The sequence below is a fragment of the Scyliorhinus canicula genome, chromosome 8, assembly GCF_902713615.1.
Source record: "Scyliorhinus canicula chromosome 8, sScyCan1.1, whole genome shotgun sequence".
Taxonomy (NCBI): Eukaryota; Metazoa; Chordata; class Chondrichthyes; order Carcharhiniformes; family Scyliorhinidae; genus Scyliorhinus; species Scyliorhinus canicula.
This window is the reverse complement of record NC_052153.1, coordinates 170,036,892-170,061,598: the sequence shown is the minus strand read 5'-3', so window position 1 is coordinate 170,061,598 and position 24,707 is coordinate 170,036,892. Positions and strand designations below refer to the sequence as shown.

Genomic DNA, 24,707 nt, shown 5'->3' with positions numbered 1-24,707 from the left:
CACACGGACAGTGACCCAGAGTCGGGATCGAACCTGGGACCTCGGAAGCCTGCTAACCACTGCGCCACCGTGCTGCCATACATCATCATCTCTGATGCATTAGGCAACATATGACAGTAGCCCATCATAGAATCCCTACTGTGCAGAAGGAGGCCATTCAGCCCATCAAGACTGCACCAACCCCTCCCGCCCAAAAGAGCACCTCACCTAGGCCCACTCTCTCACCCTATCTCTGTAATCCCACCTAACCTTTGGACACAAAAGGATAATTTAGCATGGCCAATCCACCTAGCCTGCGCATATTTGGATAGAGACATCATCAGAGACATCATCAGTAGAGAGTTCCTGCAGTGCAGCACTCCCTCATCAGTACTGCACAGGAGAGTCAATTTCGATTTTGCACTCAATCCTCTGGAGTGGGCATTGTGAAGTCTCTGACTCAGAAATGAGAATTTGACCACAACTGACTCAAGGGAAATTTAAAAAAGGCGGGATAATATTCCACAGAGTTTCATTGCAACGAGCTTAACAGATTTTTCTCTGTAAATAGTCAGCTGCCCAGATGCCAGCCAGAAATAATGAAATGCAGAGCAAAAGGACTTTCGGAAAAACAGCCGGCTTTGACAAATGGTAATCTACAGTTTCATAGAAGTGATCTCAAACGCTGGTCTTTAACATAGGGAGCCATTAATGGCTGATGCTGTGAAAGTTTCCTCTGTGGTTAGTTGTTTTCAATCCAGTTCCTAATGATCCTGTGGGGCCATGGCACAAAACAGACACTAATTTGACAAACCTACGCAGTGGCATGGGGGGGGGGGGGGGGGGGGGGGGGTATTGCTGCACAGTGGGCAGTGTCGCTGCCTCTGAGTTAGCCACTCTGGGTTTCAATCTCAGGCTATAACCTGATGGACAAGGGAAGTGTGTTCGTAATGCAACAAAACAGGCTCATTATCAACCTGCAAATTCTTCCAATGTATGCCAATGGCAGGCGATAAGGACGGAAGGACGGAAGCGATATCCTGGTCGGCCACATGATGACAATAATGTGGACTCTACCGTCACTATCCGTGGCCCCAGAGTGCAACATGTGAAAGTGTAACCCACTGAGTGAAATGTAACACTCCATCCCCACTCGAGTCAGATCACGAGATTGCTGGTATGGACAATGAAAACTGGTGCAGTGAGGGATACTCTTCTGAACTTGAGGCTAAGACACATTGGTGCGGAATTTTACTTCCCAGATCCTGCAGCAGTGGCTGGGTCTGAAGTCGTGGAGAACCCAAAGCCTTCCAAGTTCTGCCTGCAAGTTCCGCAGGACAAGTTAACTTCATGTCAGGGGAGAAAAGGGGACTGGATGGGCTGGATCCCCCGGTGGGACTAGAGAGGGAGTGGGTCAACTGTGAGAAGGGGTTAAAGTTGGAATTGAGCCGGGTGGAACCAAATTTGTTTTGGGGAATCTTATTTTTAAGTTTTAACCGCTCTCCTCGATCCAAATCCCACATGTTATCTCTAGTTAAAACTCCCCCACCCACCCCCACCACACCACGCATTGTTGGGACAGAGGAAAGGATTCTTTACTCCACGCCTGCAATGTAAAAACTCCTATTTCTCTATACATGACATCAAAACTAGTGAAAATTCCCAAACAATTTGCAATGCAGATTTCAAGATAATACTGAATAAAGTTGGCTCGCTCTTTAAAATGGGCTAGATTGGAAACTGAAGGGTAGATATATCATTGACAAGTTCATGTATGAATGGTTAACGCACTCCTACTGCATTCCTGTGTGGCTGTTTTTAAATAGGTGTTAACTCATTTCCCAACCATTTGTGTAAAAATAAGACATACAGGAATGTAGTAGGTCAGAATTCCTAGTCTCAACCCTATCCACAGCAAACATACTGAAATATGGGTTTGTGAGCTTATAGTGTGAGCTTAAACTGTGTGAAATTCATTTGCAAAATGTTCTCTAGATTTCAAGTGTGAAAAAATCTCTGAGTTTTCGCTTTGCGCCAGGATCAGTTTTTTTAAATGCCCTTTCTACTATGTACATACAAGGGGAATTCTCCTCCGTAACCCCCCCCATTGCAGGAGCAGAAGGCAGGTCAGGCCCTTTGTCACTGAAGGTTCTCTATCCCATCCACTTCAATTATTGCTATTTTCCAGGGTCACTGTGTACAATTATAGGAAGAGATCAAATTAACTCGCATGAAATTTCAAAGCCTTGATGTTTAAGTGGTGTACTTTTGCAGTGGAGTTGCATGTTGTGCATTATCCAACATATAATCCAGTAGTTACACAATGTGCATTTTGCAACAGTACATACAAATTAGGAGCAAAAATAGGCCATTTGGTCCCTTGAACCTGTTCCGCCATTCAATAAGATCATGGCTGATCTGATTGTAACATCAACTTCACATACCTGCCTGCCCACAATAACCTCTCATCCCTTGTTAATCAAGAATTTATTTAGGTCTGCCATGAGAATATGTGACGCTTCAACATTGTGTGATGCACATTGGTTAGATATCGGCCTGTAACTTCTTCAGAGGGGCAATCACCACCAGATTGCCACTCTTGAGGGATTAGCTTCCCTGGAATTCAAAGCCTGTGGTAGTCACCACAGTTATATTATATTGTATATATGGGTATTACGGTAAAGCCCCTGTACTACAGGTACGGTGGTAGATCCCTGCCTGCTGGCTCCGCCCAATAGGCGGAGGCTAACTATGTGTGCTCACGGAGCTGCAGCCATTTTGTCAGCTGCTGTAGGAGGCCACACATCTCTGTGTAATAAAGCCTCGATTACATTCTACTCTCGTCTCGTCGCAATTGATAGTGCATCAATTTATTACACAGAAGGGCAGCACGGTGGCACAGTGGATTAGCTCTGTTGCCTCAAGGCGCCGAGGTCCCAGGTTCAATCCTGGCTCTGGGTCACTGTCCATGTGGAGTTTCCACATTCTCCCCATGTTTGCGTGGGTTTCACCCCCACAACCCAAAGATGTGCAGAGTAGGTGGATTGGCCACGTTAAATTTCCCCTTAATTGGAAAAATGAATTGGGTACTCTAAGTTTATAAAAATAAAAATTTATTACACAGAGATTTTTCAGAGATGAACCGCCGCATCAAGCCGGATCGCCTGCAGCTGCATCCTCAAGCCAAAAAGGACTTCACACATAGGTTAGCTTGCTTTGAAGCATACATCTGTACCAGACCCAATCTCAGAAGCACAGAAGCTCCAGATTCTGTACACGCGGCTGAGCTCCAACGTCTTCCCCCTCGTCCAGGATGTGCCTACCTACGCAGAGGCCATGGTGCTATTGAAGGAGAACTACGCTCAGCAGACCAACAAGATCTACGCCAGGCACATCCTATCCACGCGGCACCAACTTCCCGGTGAGTCTGTGGAAGATTTCTGGCGTGCCGTGCTCGCCCTAGTGAGAGACTGTGGCTGCCAGGCCGCTTCGGCCACTGAACTTTCAAACCTGCTAATGAGAGACGCGTTCGTTATGGGCATAGGGTCTGACTACATCCACCAGCGCCTCTTAGAAGGGGCCATGCACAACCTCGCGCCGACCAAGAAACTAGCGCTCTCACTCACGGTCGCCTCACGCAACGCACAGACTTGTGCCCCCAACCGCACGGCCCACTCACCCTGTGCATCGTGGACCCCGCCAGCGGCCACCCCATTGTGGACCCCGCCAGCGGCCACCCCATTGTGGACCCCATCAGCGACCACCCCCAGCCAACCCCACGCCTGTGCCGCGCGGCAGACAACCAACACCGGGGGACCCAAGTGCTACTTCTGCGGACAGACAAAACACCCCTGGCAGTGCTAGCCTGGAGCGCGCTCTGCAAGGCCTGTGGCAAAAAGGGACATTTCACTGGAGTGTGCCAGGCCCACTCAATCGCCGCTATTGTCTCTGCACCCCCACATGCGGCCAGTGGGCGCCGCCATCTTCCTCTCCTCAGACCACGTGCGGCCCATGGGTGCCACCATCGTGCTCCACCCACGACACATGCGGCCCATGGGCGCCGCCACCTTGCTTGCCTCAGGACCAATGGGTGCCACCATCTTGCCTGCCCCATGACACGTGCGGCCCGAGGGCGCCGCCATCTTGTCTGCCCCAGGACGCGTGCGGCCCGTGGGCGCTGCCATCTTGCCCGCCTCAGGACCCCTGCCCGTCAGACACCTCATCGGGCCGCTCATCGCCTGCAATCGCCGGAGACCAGCCGCGTCTCACCTCGGTCACGATCGACCAGTCTCAACCGCACAACCTCGCGACCGTGTCAACAAAGGTGAAGGTCGATGGGCACGAGATATCCTGCCTTCTGGACTCTGGGAGCACTGAGAGCTTCATCCACCCCGAAACGGTAAGGCGCTGCTTCCTCGCTAATCAAAGAATCTCCCTGGCCTCCGGATCCCACTCCGTGGAGATCCTGGGGTACTGCATCGCCACCCTCACCATCCAGGGCATAGAGTTCAGCGGCTTCCGGCTCTACGTCCTCCCCAAACTCTGCGCTGCCTTGCTACTCGGCCTGGGCTTCCAGTGCATCCTCTAGAGCCTAACCCTGAAATGTGGCGAGTCCCTACCACCCCTTACTGTTTGCGGCCTCACAACCCTTAAGGTCGACCCGCCTTCCTTGTTTGCAAACCTCACCCCGGATTGCAAGCCCGTCGTCACCAGGAGCAGACGGTACAGCGCCCAGAATAGGACCGTCATGAGGTCTGAGGGCCAGTGGCTGCTGCGGGAAGGTATCATCGAGGCTAGCAACAGCCCCTGGAGAGCCCAAGTGGTAGTGGTAAAAACCGGGGAGAAAAACAGGATGGTCATTGACTACAGTCAGACCATTAATCGGTACACGCAGCTCGACGCGTACCCCCTCCCATGCATATCTGATCTGGTCAATCAGATTGCACAGTACCGGGCCTTCTCGACAGTGTACCTGAAATCTGCCAACCACCAGCTCCCCATCCGTAAGGCGGACCGCCCATACACCGTGTTTGAAGCGGACGGCCGCCTTTACCATTTCCTTAGGGTTCCCTTCGGCGTCACCAACGGGGGTCTTGGTCTTCCAACGTGAGATGGACCGAATGGTTGACTGGTACGGGCTGCAGGCCACTTTCCCGTACCTGGACAACGTCACAATCTGCGGCCATGACCAGCAGGACCACGACGCTAACCTTTCCAAATTTCTCCACACCGCCACACTCCTCAACCTAACTTACAACAAGGAGAAGTGTGTGTTCAGCATGAACCGATTAGCCATCCTCGGCGATGTGGTTCAGAATGGAGTTCTTAGGCCCGACCCCGACTGCACCCCCTCATGGAACTCCCCCGCCCCCACTGCCCCAAGGCCCTCAAACGATGCCTGGGGTTCTTTTCGTACTGTGCCCAGTGGGTCCCAAACTATGCGGACAAAGACTCATTCAATCCACCGCTTTCTCACTGACGGCCGAGGATCACCAGAGCTTCAACCGTATCAAGGCCGACATTGCCAAGGCCGTGATGCACGCGGTCGACGAGTCGCTCCCCTTCCAAGTCAAGAGCGATGCTCTGGCCGCCACCCTCAACCAGGCAGGCAGGCCCATGGCATTCTTTTCCCACACCCTCCATGCCTCAGAAATTCAGCACTCCTCCGTCGAAAAGGAGGCCCAAGCGATCGTTGAAGCTGTGCTGCATTGGAGGCATTACTTGGCCAGGAGAAGATTCACTCTCCTCACTGACCAATGGTTGGTTGCCTTCATGTTTAACAACACACAGCGAGGTAAGATCAAAAATGATAAAATCTTGAGTTGGAGGATAGAGGTCTCCACCAACAATTACAAGATTTTGTATCGCCCCGGTAAGCTCAACGAACCCCCCGATGCCCTGTCCCAAGTTACATGTGCCAGCGCACAAGTGGACCGACTCCGGACCCTGCACGACAATCTCTGTCACCCATAAGTCACCCGCTTTTACCACTTCATTAAAGCCCGCAATCTGCCCCACTGCATCGAGGAAGTCAAGGCTATCAGCAGAGACTGCCAGGTCTGCACGGAGTGTAAACGGCACTTCTACGGCCCAGACCGTGCGCGCCTGGTGAAGGCCTCCCGCCTCTTTGAAAGCCTCAGCGTGGACTTCAAAGTCCTCCCCTCCACCACTGCAACACGTAGTTTCTTAATGTGGTCGACGAGTATTCCCGATTCCCCTTCGCCGTCCCATGCCCCGATATGACGTCTGCCACCGTCATCAAAGCCCTCAACACCATCTTCGCTCTGTTTGGTTTCCCCGCCTACGTCCACAGTGACCGGGGATCCTCATTTATGAGCGATGAGCTGCGCCAGTACCTGCTCAACAGGGACATTGCCTCGAGCAGGACGACCAGCTACAACCCCAGCGGAAACGGGCAGCTGGAGTGGGAGAATGGGACCGTCTGGAGGGCCGTCCAGCTGGCCCTACGGTCCAGAAGTCTCCCGGCCTCCCGCTGGCAGGAGGTCCTCCCCGACGCCCTTCACTCCATTCGGTTGCTCCTGTGCACCGTGACTAACAAAACCCACCATGGACGTCTCTTTGCCTTCCCCAGGAAATCCACCTCCGGCGTTTTGCTCCCAACGTGGCTGGCAGCTCCAGGACCCGTTCTCCTCCGCAACCACGCGTGGCTCCACAAGGCGGACCCGTTGGTTGAGAGGGTACAGTAAAGCTACTCCACGCAAACCCGCAGCATGCCTACGTAGCGTACCCCGATGGCCGCTAAGACACAGTTTCCTCAGGGACCTGGCACCAGCTGGGTCCCCACACCCCCCCCCCCCCTCGGCCCCGGTGCCACACTCCCTCCCCCCAGCGCACCCCACCGCAGCCCCCTCTCCAGTACAATCCGTCCTCACCTTGCTCCCACCCGGGGATGAAGAGGATTTCAACACACTCCCGGAGTCACTGAAGACCAAGCCGACACCTGATTCGCCACCAGCACTACGGCGCTCTCAATGACAGATCAAGGCGCCCGATCATCTAAATTTGTAACCTTCTCTGTAATTTTAAAACCAATCTGTATGCATATAGATTTCCACTACCCCCGCTGGACTCATTCTTAACAGGGGGTGAATGTGGTAGTCACCATTGATGGTGATATTGTATATATGGATATTACGGTAAGGCCCCTGTACTACAGGTATGGGGGTAGATCCCTGCCTGCTGGATCCACCCAGTTGGCGGAGTATGAATATGTGTGCTCTCCGTGCAGCAGCCATTTTGTCAGCTGCTGTAGGAGGCCACACATCTCTGTGTAATAAAGCCTCAATTACATTCTACTCTTGTCTCGTCGTAATTGATAGTGCATCGTCCGACCTTCCTCACTCAGGCCGGGTGAGGGGTGAGACTGGATCAGCGAAGCACGTCCTTGGCTGCAACGGCGCGGTATAATAGGAGTGCAGCAAAGAGAGGCACGCCTCCTTTTTGCGATACTAGCTGCCATAAAGCAGGCGTTTAAAGGGACTATTGAAAGGGAGAAAAGCAGGTGGAGTTCGGCTGGGAGAGGAGTTGGACATGGGCAGAGTCAGACTGCGGGGGAAGGGGGAAGAGCAACAACAGACCAGGGGCGATGGTGTCCAGTGTCGGGTCAGACCAGGGAGCTGCATGGTTGGAGGTGAGTGCGAGGAGGCTGCTCCTTGGGGTGGGGGGTAAGAGGAGGTGTCCTGTGCATGGTTCAGTCTGGATCATTAAGATAGTTACTCTGTTTAGTGCTCTTTGACCTTCTAGCTCCTTTAAAACTGAGATGGGGAGGAATTTCTTCAGCCAGAGGGTGGTGAATCTGTGGAACTCTTTGCCGCAGAAGGCTGTGGAGGCCAAATCACTGAGTGTCTTTAATAGATAGGTTCTTGATTAATAAGGGGATCAGGGGTTATGGGAAGAAGGCAGGAGAAATGGGGATGAGAAACATATCAGCCATGACTGAATGGTGGAGCAGACTCGATGGGCCGAGTATCCCAATTCTGCTCCTGTGTCTCATGGTCTTATGGTCTAATGTGTCTTCTCTACACAATGGTTAGATATTGTTAATTCTGCAGTTCTACGCACCAATATTGAAACGATCAAGAACCACTACTATAGCTTTATTATATCTTCTAACATCTGGTTCCTTCAGCAGGTTATGGGATGCCAGGATTAACTCACCCATTCACCTTTCACCTTGGGCCCACAACCTGCCTGGGCCTCTAGTGGGTGTAGCTGATGGCGACTAGAAGCTGCTGGTCTCCGATTGGCCGGCAGCTCTCAGCCGGTGGGACTTACTCCGTCGGAGAACCTCAATTGTGGGAAAGGCCCAATGCCAACCATTTAATTACCTTAAGGACACTAGATTCCATCAGGTCACCCCCCCCATGTAACACACAGGGTTCCCTGGCATCTCTCCAACCGGTGGTTGACCCCACAAAATCGAGCCCTCTGTCCTTCCGCTCGACTCTTTATGAACTGACAAGTTTAAAACAGGTATTCCCACATCTCACATTGGTGCCAAGAATGAGAACAAAAGCTAACTTGTTCAAATGACCCTGAGCTTAATTATGGATCAATGCACCTTTCTGGTAGCAAATTAAAAACTGTTTCATTTAACGGATTAAAGCTGTAATTCTTAATAAGGCGAGAGTTCAACCCCTCGGGCAGAAACTAGTTCCAGTAGCTGCCGAAGAAATCGCCATTGTATGTGAGAAAAGGAGTGCGTTCACCCCGGATTAAACGGGAAAAGAAATTAGTAAATTTTTTTGTCTGTTTTGTTTTAGCTGGCCAAGGCAAATCTGGTTGAGAAGTAGCTAGAGTTTAGAAGGAATCTGTGTTTGTGCTAATTAACCAACAAAATGGACGCCGGCTGTCTCTAAGAATGCAGGTAGGTTCTTTGATCTGCAGATGAGTCAGGTCACTTTGTCCTTGGTGTTAATCTAATTATACTTGTTCAAAGCAAGAATAAATATGCACGGTCACTGTTATTCAATTGATTCTTTGTGTAGGATGTACCTCTGCATCTTTGAACTTAATTATTTGCCCTTTATATTTACAAGTAAGATAGCAAACCTAGAAACAGGAAAATATGGCAAGTTACTGATGGTACAACTACTTTTAAAACGCCACAACAACAATCTGCATTTCTACAACAGCTTTAGCATGGTAAATCATCCCGCAGGAACATTAGTCGACATCATTTGCCATCTGAGAATCAGAAGAATATATCATTTTGACCAAGAGGTCTTGTGGTGCAGAAGGTAGTATCTCTGCCCCAGAACCAGGAACCCTGGGTTTGAGACCCACCCCAGGAACTGATGGTTAGGAAATGGCATTCATGGAGCAACCAATCAGTTGATTGTCAAACCGTAAATCCATCCGATGTCTGTATGGAAGGCGGTAAGAGCGGGAGGGTTTCCTGGTCAGCCAGAACCGTCCGCGTGCAAGATCCTGCTGCAGGCCCCGTGGGAGGTATGCTGCTCTTGAGAGAAAGAGAGGGGGCAATTGACCAAAAGCCTGGCAGAAAAATGTTTTAATGAGCATCTTAAAGGAGGGGTGAGAGAGGTAAAGCGGAGGAGAGGTTTAGGGAGGGTACTCCTCGAACGTTTTGGAAAGTCATTGTTAGAACAATATTGGGTGATTTTAATAATTCCGGAACAGACTGAAATAAAGATGGTCAAAGTCGGGAAGACATTTAGAATGCATCCAAGACTTCTTCTTAAATTCGTAAGGAGGCAGCACGGTGGTGCAGTGGGTTAGCCCTGCTGCCTCACAACGCCAAGGCCCCAGGTTCGATCCCAGATCTGGGTCACTGTCCGTGTGGAGTTTGCAGATTCTCCCCGCGTCTGCGTGGGTTTCACCCCCACAACCCGAAAGATGTGCAGGGTAGGTGGATTGGCCACGCTAAATTACCCCTTAATTGGAGAAAATGAATTGGGTACACTAAATTTATTTTAAAAAATTCGTAAGGATTTTCGACCAAAGGAAGAAGCATTGTCAGATTTTGATTTCGGAGATGAAGTAGGATAAAGAACTGATGCGAGACCAGGAAAACCTGCGATAAAGTATACAATATAGTCATGTTGCAAAGATAGAAAAGTCCCAGAAATGTGGTGGGGCAGCATTCCCTAATTGTGCCAGGACTATACATAGTGGAGGCCTTTGTTGTGTATTCATATTGTTTGCAGTGTTTCCTCACAAGCAGCCTTATACATGAACAGGGTCACTTTAAGAGAACGACTGCGTGCCATTGGCTGCCTGTGTGGGCAAATGGGGTGTCTAACATCACAGCCTGTAGTGTTAACATCTTCCAAATGAAGCTCTACATTTTGGTTGAACCTCCAAGGCCTGCAGGCTCAATCTTGAATCCACCACTTCAAAACTGGCGACAAGCTACCAACAGCGTTTGTAGGCACCCAAGAAATATTAAATAATTGAAACCGTCGCTACATGAAAGCTGGCGACAGGGGAGCCAAGCAACGGTTACAGCCACCGGAGGAACTGAAAAATGACCAAAAAAATCCGAAGGAAACAACTTTAGAGAAAACTCCACTGCGTACTACGCCTGAAATGAACTCAGAAACCGTGAGTCGCAAGTAATGTGCAACAACAAATTTAGTGCTGGGGGTCTTCAAAACACAAAGGAAACAGGTTGAGCTCAGGTTGTGCCTTGTGTTGGGAGAAAGGAAGCAAGGTAGTGCGAAAAGTTTGTGGTATATTGTACACACACAGATCATAGAATTTACAGTGCAGAAGGAGGCCATTCAGCCCATCGAGTCTGCACCGGCTCTTGGAAATAGCACCCTACCCAAACCCACACCTCCAGCCAATCCCCATAACCCAGTAACCCCACCCAACACTAAGGGCAATTTTGGACACTAAGGGCAATTTAGCATGACCAATCCACCTAACCTACACATCTTTGGACTGTGGGAGGAAACCGGAGCACCCGGAAGAAACCCACGCACACACGGGGAGAAGGTGCAGACGCCGCAGACAGTGACCCAAGCCAGGAATCGAACCTGGGATCCTGGAGCCATGAAGCAATTGTGCTAACCACTATGCTAGCGTGCTGCTCTTCCATAGGTCCTTCCATAGAGAAATGTGACAGGAGTTTTTCACACAGTGGAACCATTTGCTGAGAACACACAGCAATGGAGTTCGTACACAGAATGATTTGAATATTTGTTCAAGACAGCAGCAGATATAAAAGTCCCAACATTCCTGAGCATGATCGGGGGTGGGTGAAGTGACATTTAACCTTCATATGGGGGCCGGTACAACCAGAAAAGCCGGGCACAAAAACATACAAAGAAATAATGGAAATTTTGCTGGATCACTATTCACCAGAACATTTAGTCATCGCAGAAAGGTTTAGCTTTCTAAGTGCAACCAAGATAAAGGTGAATTGATTACACAGTTTGTAGCTACCCTGAAAAGACTGACTGAACACTGCGAATTTGGGGATGTGCTAAACGGTACCATTAGTGATAGATTAGTCTGTGGTTTAAGGAGCAAAGTTATTCAAAAGCGGTTGTTCACCAAAAGCAACCTGACCTTAAAGAAATCTTTGGAAGCTGCTGGATCCGTGGAAGTAGCGTGAAAAGCAGCTCAACAGTTGAGTTCAAGCACAAGAATTCCCAAGGTTTTGGCTGAAACAAAAACGTACACACGGACTCATACTTGCCGTGGGTGTGCAAAAACTGGGCACTCAGCAGCAGGTTGTTGATGCAAAGATATCATGTGCAGAAATTGTGGCAGAAAGGGCATCATTGGACGCACTTGTTGGAAAAAGTTGCAGGAAGGAAGCGCCGAATAAAACAAATGGCAAGATGAATCAAGGAAAACATGTCCACGTGATACAAAACAGAAATGAGGGGGAGGCGATGACGTAGTGACATTGACAGAGGTACAGAGTACTCCTGGGTCCCAGGTTCAAATCCCGCCACTGCAGGTGGTTCAAATTTGAATTCAATACAAATCTGTGATTAAAAGTTTAATGGTGACCATGTCAATTGTCGTAAAAGTCCATCTGATTACCTACTGTCCCTTAGGGAAGGAGTTCTACCACCCTTACCTAGTCTGACCTATATGTGACTCCAGACCCACAGCAATGTGGTTGGCTCTTAGGTGTTTTTGGGTTACGGGGATAGGGTGGAAGTGAGGGCTTAAGTGGGTCGGTGCAGACTCAATGGGCCGAATGGCCTCCTTCTGAACTGTATGTTCTATGTATTCTGTAGGGTCCTTATCTTTCTTTAAAATCAGGGAATTATTTTTTTGACATTTTTTTCTTAATTTTAAAAATAAATTTAGAGTACCCAATTCATTTTTTCCAATTAAGGGGCAATTTAGCGTGGCCAATCTATCTACTCTGCACATCTTTGGGTTGTGGGGGTAAAACCCACGCAAACACAGGGAGAATGTGCAAACTCCACACAGACAGTAACCCAGAGCCAGGATCGAACCTGGGACCTCGGCGCCGTGAGGCAGCAGCACTAACCACTGCGCCACCGTGCTGCCCAAAATCAGGAAATTAGAGACCCATGCCAGTGTAACTTGTAATTCACCCCGGCCAAGAAGGCACTACCTTCTCAGCCTCGCCTGAGGTGTGGTGGCCCGCCAGGTTAAATCACCACCAGTCAGCTGTCTCTCAACAGGGAAGAGCAGCCGTTGGACCTTGGAGACAATGGTGACATTTTCATTTCATGTACCATCTCAGTGATGCTCCATCAAGACGAAGGCAAACTGTTGTTGACATCAGGGTCCTTAAGAGCTGCTCGCAAGAACATCCAACGTTTTGATCTTCTTTCCCAGCCAGGGATAATTTTTCAATCAAGTCCCCCCCCCCCCCCCCCCCCCCCCCCCCACACCCCCAACTACCCACAGTGTGTCACAAGTGTTCCTGCAGCCAGAAAAAAACTGCAGAATTAATTCTGTCATTTCCTCATTTGTATTGAATCCAGCAACGTTTTAACTTTGGACAACATCATCATTTTCAACAAGCTGCACATCTTTGCCAATGCCAGACAGTTTGGAATCTGAAATGTGCGAATCACGAGTTCGATTGCTGATCAACTTATAGATCAACGCATTGTAAATTTAAGCGTGAGATATTTGCCAATCAATGGAACATTTTTGCAGAATAAAGATCTACTCTAAGTCTTCTAAGTCTGTTCTATCTTAGGGCAGCACGGTGGCCTAGTGGTTAGCACAACCGCCTCACGGCGCTGAGGTCCCAGGTTCGATCCCGGCTCTGGGTCACTGTCTGTGTGGAGTTTGCACATTCTCCCCGTGTCTGCGTGGGTTTCGCCCCCACAACCCAAAAATGTGCAGAGTAGGTGGATTGGCCACACTAAATTGCCCCTTAATGGAAAAAATAATTGGGTAATCTAAATTTTTTTAAATAAAATTTTTTTTAAAAAAAAGTCTGTTCTATCTTCTTTCCCAATTTTCCGTACTTATCCAGGCACTGCCAGGGTGCACTGTGCTGTCGGTTGGAAGGTAACAAGAGTGTGGACGTCATATTGATGAACAGCTTGAAGCATCCTCACCTTACCTGCCAGACTTTGACTTTGTTGGAACCAACAATTCTACGGACACGTGCTTGTAGGATTAGAATAGCAGTTTTAATATACTCACAGCAGAGCCAGCCTGTTAGCCACTGAATTTTCGGTGAACTGGCCAGCTGACCATGTGGCACTGATCTTTTATACAGCAGCTTCCGGGGGAGGAGTCCTGGGCAGAGCCAAGGGAGAAGCCCCGTACAACTCGAGCATTCCCAGAGCTACTCCCCCTGGAGGACAGGTAGTGCAACTGCACTTACAATACAGAAACATGTATATACAGATTATAATCCGGTGTGAATCACAGTCACCACATTAACCCCCTGTGAAAAAATCGAGTCCAGCGGGGGTGGTGGCTCACAGAGTTAGTCTGTCCGGTGGATGAATTGTTCTTTTCGATCTGCGGAGCACCGGGGTTGCAGCCTCTTGCGGTGGCAGTGTGGGTGTTGTGAGCTGGGGTACGATGGCAGACTCCGGGGCGGGTCCCGTCCGAACTTTATACACCTCTGGCTCGACCGGAGACTGGGGGCGCTGGGGGCAGGCTGGTTCTGGCGCGTGGAACCGGTGGGGTGAGCTTGCGGAATCGGGGGCGCGAGGGGGCGGCAGCATAGGTAACAGGGTAAGGGGTTCCTCAGTGGGGGTGGGGGGGGGGGCTGGATCCAGTGGGTGCCAGGTCCCGAAGGGATACTGTGTCCTGGCGACCGTCCGGGAACTCCACGAATGCGTACTGGGGGTTGGAATGGAGGAGGTGCACCTTTTCAACAAGGGGGTCAGTTTTGTGCGTCCTGACGTACTTCCTCAGGAGGACCAGGCCTGGTGTCCTCAGCCACGCCGGAAGTGAGACTCCCGTGGTAGTACCCCTAGAAAAAATGAAGAGTCGCTCGTGAGGGGTTTGATTTGTAGCTGTACAGAGGAGGGATCTGATTGCGTGGAGCGCGTCTGGGAGGACTTCTTGCCATTGGGAGACTTGGAGTTTTCTAGATCGGAGGGTCAGTAGGACGGTCTTCCAGACCGTCGCGTTCTCCCTCTCCACCTGCCCGTTCCCCCTGGGGTTGTAACTGGTCTGCTCGAGGCGATGCCCTTGTCGAGCAGGTACTGACGCAGCTCGTCGCTCATAAAGGATGAACCCCGGTCGCTGTGCACGTAGCTGGGGAAACCGAACAGGGTGAAGACACTATGCAGGGCCCTAATGACTGTGTGGGAGGTCATATCAGGGCATGGAATGGCAAAAGGGAATCGGGAGAACTCGTCGATGATGTTGAGGAACTAAATGTTCTTGTTATTGAAGGGGAGTGGCCCTTTGAAATCGATCGCAAGGCGTTCAAAGGGCCTAGAAGCCTTGACCAGGTGGGCCCTGTCTGGTCTATAGAAGTGCGGTTTGCACTCTGCACAGATCGGGCAGTCCCTGGTGACCGCTTTTACCTCCTCGTTGGAGAAAGGCAGGTTTCGGGCTCTGATGTAGTGGGCGAGCCGAGTGACCCCTGGATGGCAGAGATCAACGTGGATGGCTTTCAGATGGCTGATCTGCGCGCTGGCGCATTTCCCGCGGGATAGGGCATCCGAGGGCTCGTTGAGCTTCCCCGGTCGATATTTAATATCGTAACTATAGGTGGAGAGTTCGATCCTCCACCGAAGGATTTTATCATTTTTTATTTTGCCCCTTTGCGAGTTGTCGAACATGAAGGCAACCGATCGTTGGTCGGTGATGAGGGTGAACCTCCTACCTGCGAGGTAGTGCCTCCAGTGACGAACAGCCTCCACAATGGCTTGTGCTTCCTTCTCGACTGAGGACTGTCGGAGTTCTGAAGCGGATAGGGTACGGGAGAAAAATGCAACGGGCCTCCCTGCCTGATTTAAAGTGGCTGCTAAAGCTACCTCTGAGGCGTCGCTCTCAACCTGAAAGGGAGTGGATTTATCCACTGCCCGCATGGCTGCTTTGGCGATGTCCTCCTTGATGCCGTCGAAGGCCTGGCGTGCCTCGGCTGACAGGGGAAAACGTGTGGCCTTAAAGAGTGGGTGGGCTTTGTCCGCATATTGAGGGACCCACTGGGCGTAGTATGAGAAGAACCCCAAGCACCGTTTGAGGGCCTTGGGACAATGAGGGAGGGGGAGTTCTAAGAGGGGGTGCATGCGGTCCGGTTCTGGGCCCAGGACTCCGTTCTCCACGACGTAGCCGAGGATGGTCAGTCTGTTTGTGCGGAAAACGCATTTCTCCTTGTTATAAATGAGGTTTAATTTCTGTGCCGTTTGGAGAAAACGGTGGAGGTTGGCGTCATGATCCTGCTGGTCATAGCCGCAGATGGTAACATTATCCAGATACGGAAACGTGGCCCGCAGCCCGTACTGGTCTACCATTCGGTCCATTGCTCGTTGGAACACCGAAACCCCATTAGTGACGCTGAAGGGATCCCGGAGGAAATGGAAGAGGCGGCCATCGGCCTCGAATGCCGTGTAATGGCGGTCCTCCGGGCGGATTGGGAGCTGGTGGTATGCAGACTTCAAATCCACCGTGGAAAATAGCCGATATTGGGCGATCTGATTAACCATGTCTGCAATTCTGGGGAGGGGATACGCGTCTAGGAGCGTAAAGCGATTTATGGTCTGGCTATAGTCGACGACCATGCAAAATTTTTCCCCAGTCTTGACGACCACCACCTGAGCTCTCCAGGGACTATTACTGGCCTCTATGATCCCCTCACTGAGCAGCCGTCGGACCTCCGATCAGATAAAGACCCTATCCTGTAGGCTGTATCGCCTGCTGCGAGTAGCTACTGGCTTGCAATCTGGAGTGAGATTGGCGAAGAGCAGAGGGGGGGAGATGCGCAGCGTGGTTAGGCTGCAGATAGTGAGTGGGGGCAGGGGCCCGCCGAAGCTGAGGGTGAGGCTCTTGAGGTTGCACTGGAAATCCAGGCCTAATAAGAGTGGCGCGCAGAGGTCAGGCAGGACATAAAGTTTAAATTTAGAATAACTAGCGCCTCGAATTGTGAACGTAGCAACGGTGCGTCCTTGGATTTGGACTGAGTGGGAGCCCGAAGCGAGGGCGATAGTTTGGCTCACTGGAAAAATAGAAAGCGAACAGCGTCTTACCAGCTCTGGATGTATAAAGCTCTCGGTGCTCCCGGAGTCAAAGAGGCATGGTGTGCTGTACCCATTGATCTGGACCTCCGCCATCGAACTTCGTAGGTGCTTGGGGCGGGATTGAACCAGGGTGACTGCGCTGAGTTGCGGGTAGTCGGCGGCTCGATCAGCTGTGCTGGAGTGGCCCCGTGATGACTGCCCTCTGAGTTCGTAGTCGTCGAGGTGAGTTTTAGAGTTTGAAGGGGATGGATCCCAAGATGGCCTCACGGTAGCATTGTGGTTAGCATCAATGCTTCACAGCTCCAGGGTCCCAGGTTCGATTCCCGGCTGGGTCACTGTCTGTGTGGAGTCTGCACGTCCTCCCCGTGTGTGCGTGGGTTTCCTCCGGGTGCTCCGGTTTCCTCCCACAGTCCAAAGATGTGCGGGTTAGGTGGATTGGCCATGCTAAATTGCCCGTAGTGTAAGGTTAATGGGGGGATTGTTGGGTTACGGGTATACGGGTTACGTGGGTTTAAGTAGGGTGATCATTGCTCGGCACAACATCGAGGGCCGAAGGGCCTGTTCTGTGCTGTACTGTTCTATGTTCTATGTTCTATGGCCGCCCCCATGAGTCGCACATGGCCGGCCGCATGGAGGAGGATTGCCAAGATGGCTGCCCCCATGAGTAGCACATGGCCGGCCGCATGGAGGAGGATTGTCAAGATGGCCGCCCCCATGAGTCGCACATGTCGGGTGGGGGTGGAGTCGGCATACAGGCTGCAGCATTTCGGGGCCTGCAGGCCTGTGAATTCAGGGAACGAGTGCTTTGAGCCATGGGAGGGTTAGAGGCTGGGGCTTTCTTCACCAGACACACTCTGGCATAGTGTCCTTTTCACCCGCAGCTGCTGCAGGTCACGTTACGGGCCGGGCAGTGCTGCCGCGGGTGCTGGCTTTGGCCACAGAAATGGCAGGCTGGAACAGCCCAGTGGCTGGCTGGGGCAGCAGAGTAACTGGCTTTGGCAGCGCGGTAGCTGGGGGGCCGTGCGGCACAGGCTTGGGGGGACTGTTGGTCGGGGGTCCACGATGAGGTCGCGGGGTCCGCGGGAAACGAGGTGAGGCTGCGGAAGGAAACTTCCATAGTGGTAGCAGCCTCCACAGTAGTGTCTAAGTCCTGGGCCCCCTTTTCTAGCAGTCTTTGGCGCACATAGTTAGAATTAAGGCCCGCCACGAAACCGTCCCGCACAGCAAGCTCCCTATGTTCAGCCGCGGTAACGGCTTGATAATTACAGTCATTGGAAAGATTGTTCAATTCCCTTACAAACTCGGCTAGCGTTTCTGTAGGCCGCTGACGGCCGGTCGTAAACACGTGGCATGCATAAACCTCGTTAATGGGCCTAACGTACATTTTGTCCAATATTGCCAGCGCTGCGGTGTAAGAACCGGCCGGATTTAGCTGTGTGGAGATTCTGTGGCTTACCCTCACGTGCAGTAGGCTGAGTTTTTGTTCCTCCGTTGTTCCGGCGGTGCTGGCTTCTGCCAGGTAGGCTTTAAAACATCTCAGCCAGTGGGAAAAAATTTCCTTAGCCTCTGCATCCTCTGGGTCGAGTTCTAGGCGTGCGGGCTTGAGGGCTGCTTCCATAATTTCTTCAACTGTTTCCTGAGTATATTAAATTAGTGGAACCAACAATTCTACGGACACGTGCTTGTAGGATTAGAATAGCGGTTTTAATATACTCACAGCAGAGCCAGCCTATTAGCCATTGAACTTTCGGTGAACTGGCCGGCTGACCATGTGGCACTGATCTTTTATACAGCAGCTTCCGGGGGAGGAGTCCTGGGCAGAGCCAAGAGGGAAGCCCCGTACAACTCGAGCATTCCCAGAGCTACTCCCCCTGGAGGACAGGTAGTGCAACTGCACTTACAATACAGACACATGTATATACAGATTATAATCCGGTGTGAATCACATTCACCACAGACTTCATGGTGGATTGTGAAATATCTTTTCCTCAATTCCCAGCTGACACTGAGTCAAAGACAAGAGACTGGATTCTCCGGCCGCCAAAATCGTTTTTGGAGATCAGCCGGAGAATCACAGCTCCAAATCGCGATTCTCTGCCCCCTTCACATATCGACGACCTCAGGACATTGCCTGAGGCCCCCCCCCCCCCCCCCCACCCCCGCCGCCGATGCTCTGCCCCCGACTGGCTGAGCTCCTGACAGCACGATTGCGTGTGGTCTCATCCATCGGGAGCTCAGCGTGGCGGCTACGGACTCAGTCCAGCACCGCCACAGTCGGGGGCAGGGCCGATCCGCGGGCAGGGGGAATTTGCCAGCGGCTGAGGGCACTTTGCGGGGGTGGTCCGGGGCGCGGAGCCAGCCAAAGGGGGGCACTATTTCATGGGTCTGGTCCGCGAGCGGCCTCCACCATGTAGCACGGTGCGGCCATGAAGCTTGGGTGGTCTAGGGGTAGCGGTGGCCGTTTTACGCTATTTTTTTCTGGTGTAAACGTTCCCATGCCGGCGTGGCGACATAGCCCCAGAATCAGAGAATCCAGCCCAAAGCATTAACAAAGGGCAATTAGTACATGTCCTTGGGAATCTGAATTATTCCACATAGCCAGCTCTTACATTCCCATAATGGATTCTAAAACATTGAACACGAGTGTGGCAAACTATTCTGCGCTGAATTACTGCAGGGTATTTTGAAACAGGATCACAGAAGAACCTATTGTTGACCAATTTTGGGTTTTGAAATGCAGATGCTGGAAACTGTAATAAAAGCAGAAAATGTTGGAAGCAGACATTTGCTAAGAGACAAGGTCAATGGTTCAAATGTAAATTAATCATTTCTTATTGATTGGGTGGGAGTTTTGGTGGTGTGGTACTGGGCCAGGAAAGTTGCAGATTTGACCCTGGGTCTGTGCTAAGTTAGCTGAGTCAGCCAGGAGAGCGGTTGAGATGTTTAAATTGGCTGTGGCGCCTCTATGACTAAGATGGGTATGTTCAGTTAGGGTTTGTGTTCCTACTTGTTCTGCTGTGTCCCATAAAAAGACAAACAGGCACCGTGCTTGGGTCTGATGTTTCCCATTGTCACATCGTCTGCTGATATTCACGCCGTACTCTCACGCATGAAGAATGGTCTCCTCAGTAATTCATCCAAGAGTTGTATTTGCCTCTGGAGTGCATGACACAATCTATAGCAGAGTAGAGAAGCAAACAGAAAAGAGCAAGAAATTTGAAGATGCAATATTGAGTTTCCCTTTGTTGGCAATATATTGGTTATACTCTCATGCCTACAAGATAATTTAAAGCAGATTTGTAAAAGGATTGCAATGTTGCAAAGCCATTTGAGACTCAGAAATATGTCATGAATCAACCTCTTAACATATTTTCCTTTCAATCCAACTTTCAAAGGTGAGAATTCTGGCCCACAAAGGGTTTATCACGTTTCAGTACAGAGGCAGATATGGTGACTCTCCCTCTCTTCAAACCACTTTCAACCCCTGTGCCCTACATTTGCAATCAATCTCTTACATCGGCTTCAAACCAGTTTACAGGATTACATTAAGAAATACCGCCTCACGTGAGAAATGTCTATCTGGCCCATGCTCGCTGTTCACTTGAGTGACTTCCCACTGGTTATCCGATCGTGGTGCGGGGAAAAGGAATTCCGAAAGCAGTATTTTAAATGTGGATTCATTAAAAGCGATGAGTTGTAGGGTTTTTAAAATTTGCTGGTATATTTTCGTTGCACATTTCAATTCTCAGACTGAATAGACTGAAAACCATTAAAATTCTATTAAAAAAAATACGAGAATTGTGATTTTTCTTGTTTCAGCTGGCAATGTGACAGGCAGGGATGTTGCTCCCAGACAAAGTTACTGACGTTTCTGTATTCAACCTCGCTCATACACAGCCACAGCGCATTCAGCGAAGATCAAATGGTATAGGCCAGAACCTCTAGCCATTGGGATTCCTTGTTCCCGGCAGCATGGGGTGGCTTCAATGGGAAATTCCATTGATTAGTGGCGGGAATCCTGTCACCAGTGAATGGCACGCCAACAGGAAACACACCGGCTGGGGGACAGGCAGATCCCATAGACGGGGATTTTCCAGACCCATTGTGGTGGGACTCGCCAAGAGAGATTAGGCATCTAAGCCAAAGGTGTATTGACTTTCGGCAGGATCGGATGATCCTGGCAATGGCAGAAAAGGCCACCTGCAGCCTGACAAGTCTCATGGTGGGCGGGGGCACAAAATTTGGAGTGATGGTAAAAGTCAGTTTCCCGCCAACGGGGTATTAGTTTAGAATATTGTTCTCCCATCTTTCACCATGGGTTGAGTTTCCCACTGATCTGAGTTGGGAACCGTCTTTGTATCCCTTTGTAACTCTTGAATGCTCATTAAAATTATAACGCAAAAGAATCATGCTTTCCCTCCAAATTTAAATGCCCTGCTCGCGAATGATTGGAATGGTCTTTATATCAGTGGCATATACCTGGCGACCTTCACTTCACTTATGACTTTGCGGTTTGTAGATACTTATTTCGCCTACATTTCAGAGCGCTGCTGTGATATCTCGGTGCTTCTAAGAGGTTGCGCCAAGGCTGCTGCATGGGAGTCAATTGCAGGGGGGAGTTGGATGACAGAAGCAGGATTGGGGGGTAGTGGGCAGAGTGAGCAGGGAAGGAGGGGGGGGGGGGAAGGCAGAGACATGACTGGAGTGGAGGGCTCGGGTTTGTTGTCAAAGGTCCAGAGGATAGCACTGTAAGTCTGTGAGGCCACACTGTTGGGGCAGAATCAGAAGACAGTCCTGGAGTTGAACAGGCTATGCAAGAAAAAATGCTATAAGACTCTGCATAGCACACCCATCTTGGGCCCAATCCTGGGAGTGAGAAGGCCTCCCTGAGCATTGACAGACAGGCAAAATGTGCTAGCAGGTAATGATCAGTGTTCTACAGAAATTTGTCTTGGCGTTTGAAACGTTAATATTGGGAAGCAGATGGCACAGATCATGCGACCATAAGACATAAGAGCAGAATTAGGCCACTCGACCCATCGAGTCTGCTCCGCCATTCAATCATGGCTGATATTTTTCTCATCTCCATTCTCCTGACTGAACCCCTTATTGGTCTAAAACCTATCTATCTCTGTCTTAAAGACACTCATTGATTTGGCCTCCACAGCCTTCTGCGGCAAAGTGTTCCACAGATTCACCACCCTCTGGCTGAAGAAATTCCTCCTCATCTCTGTTTTAAAGGATCGTCTATTTAGTCTGAAACTGTGTCCTCTGCTTCTAGTTTTTCCGACGTGGAAACAAATCTCTCCAGGTCCACTCTATCCAGGCCACGCAGTATCCTGTAAGTTTCAATAAGATACCCCCTCATCCTTCTAAACTCCAATGAGTACAGACCCAGAGTCCTCAACCGTTCCTCATACCACAAGCTCTTCATTCCAGGGATCATTCTTGTGAACCTCCTCTGGACCCTTTCCAAGGTGTAGCCATGCTGGCCACGCAAAATGGACACTGAGCCAAACTAAAATGGAAGACTGCTGGGAAACAGACAGTTTAGCCAGAACAGCAGTCTGCAAAGAGCAGTTTGCATTCTGCAGCAGCAGAAACCAGTTTGGGCTCAGGTGAAAAGACCTTAGCTAGGTGCAAATGGCAAAACGCTTTGCATGCTAATGAGGCCATCAGACTTGAACACCCACACAATAGATACATTTGGTTCTGAATGGACACATTCTAATCAAGACCCAGACATCGAGGCACCAGAAACCTCCAAACAAAAGGACATAAGAAACGCCCCCTCCATCACGGAGACCCCCTCGCATTGGGGAATTAATCCAGTATCGATAAGAAATTGATCCAATAGGTAGAGCCCGCCCGAGAAGAGGGAAGGACAATGGAACCCCTATAAAAGATAGGGACCTCGTGTTGTCCGGTCTGTTAAACCCGTGCTCCGGCTCCGACTGACATCGCGCATCCTGACTCCAGCCGTTGAGCACCAGCCGCCGAAACCGTAAGTTCAACGCTCGCTACGCGATCCAAGCCCACTAGACTCCCAAGTACCAGAACGCTTGCTGAAGGCTGCAGACAAAACCAGGACGAAGGCCTCGTTCTCTGACCTTGCCTGTTCCTGTTAGATAAGTATTCTGTTTGCTTAAGTTTAGTTATAGCTTAGTCTCTTAGTGTGTGCATGAGTATTTATTATAACTGTATAATAAATATTGATCGTTTGAACTTTACTAATCGGTGTATCGTCTTTATTACTTTGAACTTGACCTTGGAATACTTGTGACGTTGCCTATACGGCAACTGGCGACTCCAGAGCTAAATAATTACATAGAACAGAGCCTAGCAGTGTTAAGCACACGTCGAACTCGGAGGCGTGTTAATACACTCCAATAAACGCGTTTTACGCCCATAGTAAAACGTGCAACATTTAGTGGCGACTCCGCCGGGACCCTGTTGTAAGTGGAAACACCACAGTGTCCAGGACCCTGAAATTTGAATTAGAACTCCAAATTGCAGAGAAAGAAAGAGATCACAAGTATTCAAGGTGTTCAAAATAATAAGCGAAATTCGGAAGTGTGTTTAGTGCATGCGTACTAACAGGGCTGTAAGGTAAAACTGAAAGCTTTTTGTTGCGACAAACTTTCGGTAGTTTTGTGATCGGAAAATAGCGTAAGCCGTACCCTTTTCTCGAAACACCACCCCAGCAACCCCCTGTTCCAAATTATAAAAAGAGAGTCAGAGGAAATGGCCATGCAGGCAATGGAACGTCTGATGGATCCAGCAAAGTTTGTGGTCGCAGCGACCAGCAGCAGTAGCAGGGTAGGCCAGTGTCCCACGTGGGAGCTGGAACTCCGCAAATATCTGCAGGGAAAGGGATGGCCCCTTTGGAAAGAGTTTTGTGCAAATGAGGAGACAGGTCCCGGAAGTATAGGTCATACTTGGTGGGAGAACCTCTCTCAAATACACAAAAAGAGTTTAGGTAAAGCACGCAAGCCGATGGCGATTGTGTCCTGCTTGGCACAGTTGCGAGGCGCAGAGGAGGTCATCAGGACGCTCCGGGCAGATTTAGAGGAAAGGAACCGAATGAGTAAGGTCGATGTCAGGGACATCGAGAAAGAAAACCTGGAATTAAAAGGGAAGTTGGCAGAGAAGGGTAGAGAGGTGGATGATGCCAAGAGGGCTCACCAGTCTTGTCTAGCTCATCTGAACAGTTCCCAGACCCAGTATGAGAAAGCCTATCAGGACGTGCAACGTGCCGTTCTGATAAGACAGGAATCGGAAAAGCAGGTGGAGGCATTGCAGAGGCAATGTTCCGATCTCAAAGCAGCTTTGAGAGCACTCCATGCTGCAACGACCGAACAAAGACAAAGCACAGTTGACCACGCGAAATGCAGGAAACAGATTGCGGAACTGCAATCTCTGCTTTCGGTGCAGAATGGCTTCCAAAGCACCTTTGGAGCTCAGTTAGATGGGGAAAATGCCCCAGATTGGCAGGAATTAAGCGAGACAGCGCAGCGTTATGTTCAGGGAACATGTGCGCCAGCAGCTCAGCAGAAACGACAGGCACCCCAACCCCCCACAGCTCAGATCATAACCGCACCCATGAATCCCGTAACCACACAGAGGAAAGCCGAATCCGAAGGCGCCCCAGACATAACTTACACCACCCCTTTAACAGTAACCCAGCTAAGGGACGCTTGTGAAAAGATCACTCCGTTCCTCCCCACCGCAGACCCCCACCAGTTTTTCGCTAAAGTAAAGCAGCAGGCTACCATGTACGGCCTGGATGAGAGAGAGCAGGTTAAGCTCACCGTGCTGAGCTTAGACCAGAGTGTAGTGGCAGCCCTCCCCGACCCACAAAACGTGGCAGGAGGCAGCCTAGAGGAGATGCACACTGCCATTTTAGATGCCATCGGGTACAATAGAGGTGACCCCGTAGAAGGATTGAATAAGTGCAGGCAGAAGAGATCCGAACACCCCACAGCATTCGCAGGAAGGCTGTGGATTCATTTCAGCGCAGTTTTCGGACAGCTAGATAGAGCGCATTTAACCCGCGAAAACATGGTTAAGTGGACGCGCACAATTATC

At 50.4% G+C, this 24,707-nt stretch overlaps 1 protein-coding gene across 1 annotated transcript in view; it reads left to right on the top strand.

The window, feature by feature from the left end:
- The first annotated feature begins 8,801 nt into the window (after positions 1-8,801).
- Positions 8,802-24,707, top strand: part of LOC119970694 (protein WWC2-like) — a 352,064-nt gene continuing 336,158 nt past the window's right edge. The window contains exon 1 of the mRNA XM_038805719.1: positions 8,802-8,866. The gene's annotated coding sequence lies outside the window, so the exon portion shown is untranslated. The remainder of the gene's footprint in view (positions 8,867-24,707) is intronic.